This window comes from Cebus imitator, unplaced genomic scaffold (genome assembly GCF_001604975.1).
Source record: "Cebus imitator isolate Cc_AM_T3 unplaced genomic scaffold, Cebus_imitator-1.0 Scaffold3, whole genome shotgun sequence".
In the NCBI taxonomy this organism is placed as follows: Eukaryota; Metazoa; Chordata; class Mammalia; order Primates; family Cebidae; genus Cebus; species Cebus imitator.
The window spans coordinates 14,398,234-14,408,590 of record NW_016107318.1 but is presented as its reverse complement, the minus strand read 5'-3'; the positions used below and the strand labels follow the sequence as shown (position 1 = coordinate 14,408,590).

General features: G+C 44.2%; 1 non-coding gene across 1 annotated transcript; it reads left to right on the top strand.

Annotated features, from left to right (window-relative positions):
• The first annotated feature begins 533 nt into the window (after nt 1-533).
• LOC119471922 lies at nt 534-640 on the top strand. The gene has a single exon (XR_005201022.1). It is a non-coding gene; the product is annotated as a U6 spliceosomal RNA (small nuclear RNA).
• The last annotated feature ends 9,717 nt before the right edge of the window (nt 641-10,357 follow it).

The following is a 10,357-nucleotide window of genomic DNA, read 5'->3' as shown; positions in this document are numbered from 1 at the left end:
TGAATCTACCCTCAGAAATGGCACATGGTGGTAGAAAATGCCAGGTGCTTAGTTGGCTGCTGTTACTAGCTCTGCTGCCATCTGTCCATGACTGTCATCAATAACCATAGCAATGACAATAACCCTAGTTTCAGCTAGAATTCGGTGGGCATCAAACTGTGTGAGAGGCTGGGCTTGGTGGCTCACGCCTGTAATCCCAGCACTTTGGGAGGCCGAGGCAGGTGAATCACAAGTTCAAAAGTTCAAGACCAGCTTGACCAATATGTTGAAACCCCGTCTCTACTAAAAATATAAAAATTAGCTGGGCGTGGTGGGGCACGCCTATAGTCCCAGTTAATTGGGAGTCTGAGGCTGGAGAATTGCTTGAACCTGGAAGGTGAAGGTTGCAGTGAGCCAAGAATGCGCCACTGCACTCCAACCTGAGCGACAAAGGCAAGACCCCGTCTCAAAAAAAAAAAAAAAAAAACCCAAAAAAACCACAAAAAACTATAAGAATACATTTATTCAGTCAGTCACTAAAAAACCATTGAGTGGTGCTTGCTTTGGCAGCATACATACTAAAATTGGAATGATACAGAGAAGATTAGCATGGCCCCCATGCAAGGATGACATGCAAATCTGTGAAGTGTTTTATATTTTTTAAGACTCATGCACAAATGTCACAAGCAGCTTTATCTGAAATCACAAAAACCTGCAAACAACTCAAACATCTAACAACAGGTTAGTGAACAAACCAGTTGTGGTATATTGGCATATCTGTGCAGTGGAATAATTCTTAGCAATGAAACATAATGAAATTGTCCATACAGGCATCAACGTAGATGAACCTCAAAATAATTATGAATGAAATTAGCTAAAAAACAAGTACATATTATATGATTCTGTTTACATAAAAATCTAGAAAATGCAAGCTAATATATAATGACAGGAACAAATCAATCATTGCCTAAAAATGGGGAGAAGCAGAGGGACAGGAGAAAGGGGTCACCAAGGGGCATAAGGAAACTCATGGCGGTGGTGGATACATTCAATATCTTGATTCTGGTGATGGTTTCGAATTGTACACTTTAAATATATGTTCAGTTTATTATGTGTCAATTATCTTTAATAAAGCTATTATTAAAAAAAAAAAAACCATTGAGTGACTCGCATGGGTCAAGTTCTATGCTAGGAACTGAAGATAGAGCGCTAATCAAGACCTGCCTGGTCTCAGCCTTCATGGAGTTTATAAACTGACAAGTAGTTACATAATTACTATGGTGGTAAATACTAAAAGGAGAAGAAGAGTACAACAAGAGAATAATTAATGGGGAACCTGGGCACCCCAGAGAGCTTCTCAGGAAATGTGATGTTTGAGCTGAGCAGAGAGGGATTTGTAGAAATAAGTGAGGCAAAAAGGTAAGTGAGCATGTTCCCAGTAGAGGACACAGCATGTGTGAAACCTGTTGATTCAACAATTATCAGCCAGGCGCAGTGGCTCATGCCTGTAATCTCAGTACTTTGGGAGGCTGAGGCGTGTGGATCACCTGAGGTCGGGAGTCCAAGATCAGCCTAACCAACATGGAGAAACCCTGTCTCTACTAAAAATACAACATTAGCCGGGCATGGTGGCGTATGCCTGTAATCCCAGCTACTTGGGAGCCTGAGGCAGGGAAATCGCTTGAACCCAGGAGGTGGAGATTACAGTGAGCCGAGATTGTGTCATTGCACTCCAGCCAGCCTGGGCAACAAGAGTGAAACTCCATCTCAAAAAAAAAAATAAATAAATCAATAAAATTATCTACTGAGACCTTATATGGGATAGGCACTTGTTCTAGGTCCTGCATACAGCAGAAAACAATTAACAAAGATCTCAGCTGTTGTGGGCTGGCGTGGTGGCTCATACCTGTTATCCTAGTACCTTGGGAGGCCAAGGTGGGTGGATTGCCTGAGCTCAGGAGTTCAAGACCAGCCTGGGGAACATGGTGACACCCTGTCTCTACTAAAAACACAAAAAACTAGCCAGGCATGGTGGTGTGCGCCTGTAATCCCACCTACTTGGGAGGCTGAGACAGGAGAATCCCCTGAACCTGGAGGCAGAGGTTGTACTGAGCCAAGATCGCACCATTGCACTCCAGTCTGGGTGACAGAGCAAGACTCCACCTGAAAAAAAAAAAAAAAAAAGAAAAAAAGATCTCAACTGTTGTGAAGGTCACCTTCCAGAAGCCAGACGGAGGTGAGCAGGAAGAACTGGGGGAAATAAGAAAGTGTGGCAGGTGTCTTCCAGGACATGAAATTGAAAAGGCTTGACCCACTGAATCTTTTTTTTTTTTTTTTTTCTGAGGCGGAGTTCGCTCTTTCATGGAGGCTGGCGTATAGTGGTGTGATCTTGGCTCACTGCAACCTCCGCCTCCCGGGTTCCAAGGCTGGTCTCAAACTCCTGATCTCAAGTGATCTATCCACCTCGGCCTCCCAAAGTGCTGGCATTACAGACACGAGCCACAGTGCCTGGCCTCACTGAATCTGCCTTTCATACCTAGAACAGTGCCTGGCATACCGTTTATTAAGCAAGAGCTTAATAAATTATTTGCTGAAAATGAAGGAGAGCCATTGGGTGGGGTGGGATTGAGGTGTGTGGTGATTCTGATACAACCTAAGTTAACTGCCACTAACTAAAAAGTGCTTTAGAGCTCACAGAGGTTTTTAACATTCGCAGCCCTACTGTTCACTGCTATTAAATGGTGTAGTTGGTCTCAATAATCCTAAAAACTCTTCTAGTAATAAAATGTTCTCAGCCTGTGAGTGGTCCAGTTTTAAGGCCAGCTTCACAGCTCTTGGCGTTCTTAACCCAAGCCAGATTGTATGGTTCATAAGTGGCAGGATTGGCTGTGCTGAGGGGCCTCAGAAGGAGGAGACTGTGTCCTTCTCGCCCTGGTGGCTGCCTCCCTTGCTTAGGTTATCATGACCTCCAGTCTGGGCTAGTAAATGAGGAAAGAGCCACAGTTCCACTTCTAATGTTAGGAAAACATTTTGATGGACTTTTGGTCGATAGAGGCAGATTCCATCTCCTTCTCTCTCTCTTTTTTTTTTAAGACAGGGTCTTGCTCTGTCACCCAGGGAAAAGTGCAGTGGCACGATCTTTGCTCACTGCAGCCTCAACCTCCCAAGCTCAAGTGATTCTCTCACTTCAGCCTCCTGAGTAGCTGGAACTACAGGTGCGCACCATCATCATGCCCAGCAAATTTTTGTATGTTTCACAGAGACATGGTCTTGCTATGTTGCCCAGGCTGATCTTGAACTCCTGAGCACAAGTGATCCACTTGCCTTGACCTCTTGAAGTATTGGGATTATAGGAATGAGCCACCACCCCCCCAATTTAAAAAATTTTTTATTTTATTTATTTTTTGAGATGAAGTCTTGCTCTGTCACTCAGGCTGGAGTGCACTGGCGCGATCTTGGCTCACCAAACCTCTGCCCCCCAGGTTCAAGCTATTCTCCTGCCTCAGCCTCCCAAGTAGCTAGGATTACACGCGTGCGCCACTACACTCAGCTAATTTTTACATTTTTAGTAGAGACGGGGTTTCACCATGTTGGCTAGGCTGGTCTCAAACTCCTGACCTCAAGTGATCCACCCGCCTCAGGCTCCCAAAGTGCTGGGATTACAGGCATGAGCCAGTGTGCTCAGCTCATATATATATTTTTTTAACAATAAAATGTTCATTGTAGAAAATAATATAAAATACACAAAATCAAATGAAAAATGAAAATCATCCATAATCTCACCAACCAGAAATAACTAGTGTTTATATTTTTGTGTATTTCCTGCAGGCTTTATCTCTGTAGATATACCTGGTATAGGTATGTATATTTATGTTTATAAAAGTGAGATTGCATAATATATATCAATTTGCAATGATTTAAATAAGCTTCAAATTTTATTATAAGCATCTTTCTATGTCGATAGATCTTCATTAACATCACTATTTTAAATTCTGGCCTGGCCTGATATTACAGCCTCCTGTATTTTCTAATTTCTCTCCAGTCTAAGGCCAAATTAGTCCTCCTGAAGCATAACATGGATCACGTTACTCTCCCATTGAAACCCTTTCAAATGTTTTCCACTCCCCATTTTTTATAGATAAAGTCCAAATTACTTGACTAGATTGGGTGCAGTGGCTCACTCCTGTAATCCCAGCACTTAGGTCAGCCAAGGTGGGCAGATCACTTGAGCTCAGGAGTTTGAGATCAGCCTGGGCAACATAGTGAGACCCCTTCTCTATTTAAAACAAAAGCAAACAAATAACTTCACCTGAAATTCTAGACCCTCCATGATACAACTCTGCCCCAAACTGCTTTTCCATGTTATCTTCCATTACTTTCCCAGCTGTATGTGATGCTCTAGGGAAAGCCTGATGTTTCCCAAGGACCTTGACGCCTTTTCCCACCTCTGCTCAAGGGTCTCTTCCATTTAGAATGCTGTCTCCTGCTACTCCCCAGCTACAGGAACCCAAGGCCACCTCGTAGGCCTTGCTCAGATGCCACCTTCTTCAGAACAGTCTTGTTTCTTTCCAGTAAGTATGCTAGGAACAGAGGCAAGTTCATTATATATATATATATATATGTATGTGTGTGTGTGTGTGTGTGTGTATATATATATATACACACACACACACACACACATACATACATATATATATATATATATACACAAGAGAAAAGATAATTTGCCACATTGCTGTCATTGCTTAAGACATACATTGTTCTTTGGTTGCACACGCACATACACATCATATTACACACATTATGATAAATTGTGCAAAGGAGGAGGCATTATGGGTAGACTTAGAATTCAGGACTTCACTCCCACTAATGCTCATCTCATTTACAAAAAGTCTTTTTATACATCTTCCTATCCACATAGGTATAAACTTAGATCTGTATACGTGCATATATATATATATCTAGGTGTGTATATATATACATTTATAAAGATTTTAGCAATTTATTTTCTAGAGGTTACCACCTCTAAAGGACAAGCTAATCTTCTCACAACATTTATAGGTTTCAGCTGACCACTCATTTTAATAGTGAGCTTGCAGGAAAAAGATACCTGAATCATGCCTTTTGTAAACCTATCAACCTCAGTTCAGAATCTGGCTCTCCTTGGTTTTGTGCTATTACATTGACAAATACCTCTTAATAAATCCCCTAAGCTTACATAACTCAATTTGGAGACAGTGAGACTCAACAACTGAATGAGATGCTAGATGGTTTGCTGGTTGTGGGCAGCTCATATTGAAAGCACTCAATTTCCTGGGTTAGCTCTTCAATGCTCACATTGGCATTCAAAGCCCAGACTCCCTTTAATGTCTGAGAAATTCAATTTCCTCAGCTTTTGAAGTCAACTCTGTGGGTGCACAGCATTTCAAAGCTGCAAAAACAGCAAAGAGGAGGACAGGAGGGACATTTTACCCAAGAGATATTCAGAGTTCCAATAGCCTTCCTCGTGAGTATTGACTGATTTAAGGGTTATCAGGGCATAAACATGCAGTTCTCCCTCCCCTTGAGGCTGCCTGGCCAATTTGCTGGGCTGACCTTCATTTATTGCTGATCCTGTAAGCTTCAAGCTCCACATAGAAGAATCACTGCTGGGCACGAGGGATCATCTCCACGCTCTCCCTCAGCCTTTGTTCTTGATGATGATGTCATAAGGGATTTTTCTGCACTCTAGCTCCTGTCAGATTCAGTTTTCTCTTTTTACTCTAGTGTCTCCATGAGTGATCTCATCCACTCTCATGGCTTTTAATGCCACCTGTATGGTGACAACACCCACATTTCTATCTCCACATAAAACCTGTCTTTGGAGCCCAGGTCCATCTGTCCAATCACCTACTTGTGATTAGCATCTGGATATTGACGTAGCATTACAAACTCTACATATTCAAAAGGAATTCATGGCCGGGTGTGGTGGCTCATGCCTGTAATCCCAGCACTTTGGGAGGCTAAGGCAGACGGATCACTTGTTGACCAGCCTGGCTAACATGGTGAAACCCCACTTCTACTAAAAATACACAAATTAGCCAGGCATAGTGGTGGTGGGCACCCATAATCCCAGCCACTCAGGAGGCTGAGGCATGAGAATTGCTTGAGCCTGGAGGTGGAGATTGCACTGAGCCGAGATTGCATCACTGCACTCCAGCCTGTGCGACATAGACTCTGCCTCAAAAAAAAAAAAAAAAAAAAAATTCCAGCCTGAGTGACAGAGCAAGACTCTGTCTCAAAACAAAAACAAAAACAAAACAAAAACAAAAACAAAAACAAAGCAAAACTGGAATTCACTGCCTTCTAAACTTGTTCCTCCTCTAGGATTTCCTGTCCAGAGGATAACACTACCTGCTGCCTTGATACCCCGGGAAGACACTGGGAGGTGTCATTGACACCTCCTCTCCCTTTCACCTCCTCTGCACTCCTTCTCGCTGCCTCACTGGATAATCATCAAGTTCTGCCAATTCAATGCCTCCTGAAGAGTTCTCCCTTTGCCCATTGCGCTGCATTTTCACCACCACAACCCTAGTTCAAGACCCCAGAGCCTGGACTACTACATAAGCCTTCTAACCAGTTCCTCCACATCCATTTTTTTGGGACGGGGTGGTGGTTAACACCACACTTGCTCTATTTAGTCTTTGTAACAACCAGTTTAACAGACTGCCGGAGAATGGCAACAGGATGTGCTGGTTCTCAGTTCCAAATCTGGAAAGCTGGGTTTACGTACCCCAGTGGAGCAAGTCTGATGGGTGGTTTTGCTAGAAGAATTCCCTGCTGGACGTCTCCAAGCCAGAGACAGGTCCTGGCAAGAAGTCTTCTGAGGAGTGATTTTCTCAATATTCTAAAATCTCCTTTTTCAATATTGTCTCAATGGCACAGAGTGAGAGTGACGTAAGTGTCTGGAATTCCATGAGGCCGAGCATACCAGCTGGAGTTTGGTGGGCTTTAGGCACTGGGACATACATGCTGGCCTGCATATGCACCCTGCCCTGTCCCCAGCACTATGACCTACAAGTATCTCTCTCCAAGGCTGTTTCCATGGCTGCTGCTGCTTCTCCTCCTCCTCTTCTTCCTCCTCCTCCTGCTCCTCCGCCTCCTCTCTCTCTTTCTTCTCCTCCTTATGGCTAGATTGAAGTATAATTGCTATACAAAAACCCTGTACATATTTCAAATATATAATTTGATGCACAGGGCATATGCATACACCTATATCCCTGAGTAGCTGGGACTACAGGTGCCCACTACAACACCTGACTGATTTTTGTATTTTTAGTAGAGATGGGTTTCGCCATATTGGCCAGGCTGATCATGAACTCCTGACCTCACGTGATCCTTCTTCCTTGGCCCTACATCTATTCTTGCTGTTCTCTAATCTGTTGCACATAGCAGCCAAAGAATTTTTAAAAACATAAATCTGATTTTGTCACTCTCCTGCTCAAATACTATCAATGATTTACCATTTCTTTTATTTAAAAAATTCAAATCCTTTGTCATGGCTCACAGTGCCCTGCACAAGCTGGGCACATGCTCCCCAACAGCAGTGTCACCTGTTGTCACCTGGCATCACCCAGTGTCATCCAGCATCAACCCGCCCTCTTCTTTGTCTTCTGTGCTTTTGCCACACAAGCCTTCTCCGGTTCCTTAGACTCATGGACAGACAGAGCCTCTTCCTGTTGTCATAGCAGTTGCTTCCTGTGCATCTGGCTAATTTCTATTCATCTTTTAGGTTTCAGCTTAAATATCCCTTCCATAGGAAAACCTGCAGTCCCTGAGACCACATTGGCACCCACCATGTGTAGGCACAGCACCGTGCTTCTCTTTTGTTCTGCTTATCACTGTGGCTATCATTTGGTCAATGATTTGCTTGTTACTGGTTTCCTCTACAAGTGTCTAAACTACAGGATGTTTGGAACAGTCTTCTTGTTCAGCGAGGTCTTTCCAGTACCTAGCACAATGCCTGGCATTAAACCTTACATCTACTTAGTGTTTAAAAGGCATTTAGTGTTCAGTATGCATTTGTTAAATGGATAAAACATATTCTAAATCTAGATCTTTCTGATATAGTAGAGCAAACGGATAATTTTTGTTGGTGTCATTTGAGTTTTGGGTGGCTTTAGCTTTGCTCATTGTTTTTCTATTGATCAGTTTTACTTGTTCGTAGAATGCGCTAGGAGCATTTGCTCTAGCCAGGTAATGCACCAGGTACTGGAAATCAAAGTTGAATAAGATTTTGATCCTGCCCAGAAGGAGTTTACCAACCAGCAGGATAGTTTATATTTTCATGGAAAGACACCGACAATGGGAGGACTGAAGATTTTCATAGAAGTGAGAATATTTGACAGGGCACGGTAGCTCAAGCCTGTAATCCCAGCATTTTGGGAGGCTAAGGTGGGCAGATCACAAGGGCAGGAGTTCAAGAACAGCCTGGCCAATATGGCGAAACCCTGTCTCTACTAAAAATACAAAAATTAGTCGGGCATGGTGGTGTGCATCTGTAGTCCCAGCTACTAGGGAGGCTGAGGCGAGAGGATTGCTTGGGTCCAGGAGTTTGAGGGGTCAGTGAGCCATGACTAAACCATTGCACTCCAGTATCCTGGGTGAGATGATCCCTTTCCTCATAGCCTTACAATCTAGTAGAGAAGAGATACTTTACACAAATAAAGGCAGATTCACCATAGTAATTATGATTACATAGGGGATTGGTATGGTTTGGTTGTGTCCCCATCCAAATCGCAACTTGAATGGTATCTCTCAGAATTCCCATGTGTTGTGGGAGAGACCCGGGGGAGGTAACTGAATCATGGACTGTCTAGGCAGAGGGGATCACATATGGTAGGAAGGAGTTTGATGTGTTGGAGCAACTGAAAGGCCAGGCCAGGGTGGCTGGAGGCTAATGTAACACAATTTTGACATAGGAAAGAGCTTCGTTCTGTGGGCTCCTTCATTTCTTTGCCTGAATCTATCACCCTAGCTGCTGCCTATTGGATGCTCAGAGCACCTGCTCTCCTGAGTGTGTGTGTGCGCTCTCTCTCTCTCTCTCTCTCTCTCTCTCTCTCACTTTTTTTCTGCTCAGACCTGCTGCTTTCATCACATCCACACTGGCTTCTTTGCTCCTTCAAAACCAGTCTATTCTGTGGGTCCCCTTGGACTTCTTTAATGAATCCTCAAAATGAATGGCAATGCGTGCTCCTCCTGGGATCATCTGGCTCCTGAGGACCTTTGATGCAACTACTTGGTTGCAAGTGTGTGGAAGGATTAAGCAGAGAGGAAACAGCAGAGGCTGCGGCCCAGACAAGAGGAAAAAGGAGAGCCCTTGCTTAAATGCCACACCAAAGTGGGTGAGGCACAGAAGCCAGGTCCTGGCATGAGGGAGATGGACCAGCACCAGGAAACAGGTCAAACCAGAGGCCTAATTATTGGCATGCTGGAAGGCAGAGGCAGCTGGAAGGCAGAGGCAGCCAGAAGATGGCTGATCTGTCACCAGGGTGCTTTACAGTCCTACGCTGTCTCCACTTAGGAGCTGCAGCCCAAGGCGCAGGGTCTGCATGTGTGAGGAATGCAGAGAATGGCAAACACCGGGGAGGTCACGGTGTGGGGAGGGAGGGGAGGGCCCGGTGTGGGGAGGAAGTGGGGGGGAGGGTGGCAGGCACCCAGGAGAAGGAGAGATTTCTGTAGCCAGGAACCACACCTGTCTACATCTTTCAAAGCTTTATCACCTTTGCAATTTAAGCAGTTTCATTTCCACTGAGATTAAAAGTAAGTTTAAGCAATTAGATAAATTGTGCCTAATTTACTACTCCCTAAGGAAGTGTGAGAGAATAACCCTGAACATCACCCCACCCATCAAATATCCTGGCCAGAATTGCCTTCTATATGTCTTTCTTAAGAGTTTCGGAATGTGTGTAAGAGTGTGTGTGTGTGTGTGTGCGTGTGTGTGTGTGTGTATGTGTGGTGATAGAGAGAGGGAGTTTATATATACATATATTTTTACTGCAGAGATATTTTTATGTTTTACCTTGCAAGCATAGTTCAATGACCTTTGCTCCCCATGCTATTTTAGGCAGGAAAATACCTCCTTCCTCTGTGCAGCAGGGGCAAGGTGTGGGACGTTTGTTTACTTTGTGTGGGTCCATCCTTCTGCCAGGAGCTCTCCCTACCTTTCCAGGCTCCCTCACCCCCTGGGAACTTGGCAACTCCTATTTATCCTTCAACTTTTAGCCTAAATACCATGCTCTCCAGGAAGCCTTCTGACTTCCTGGCTTCTTCCTTGGGTGCTCACCTTGGCCTGGTGTCTGCAGTTACCATTCTCTCAGGCACAGCATCTGCTGCACTG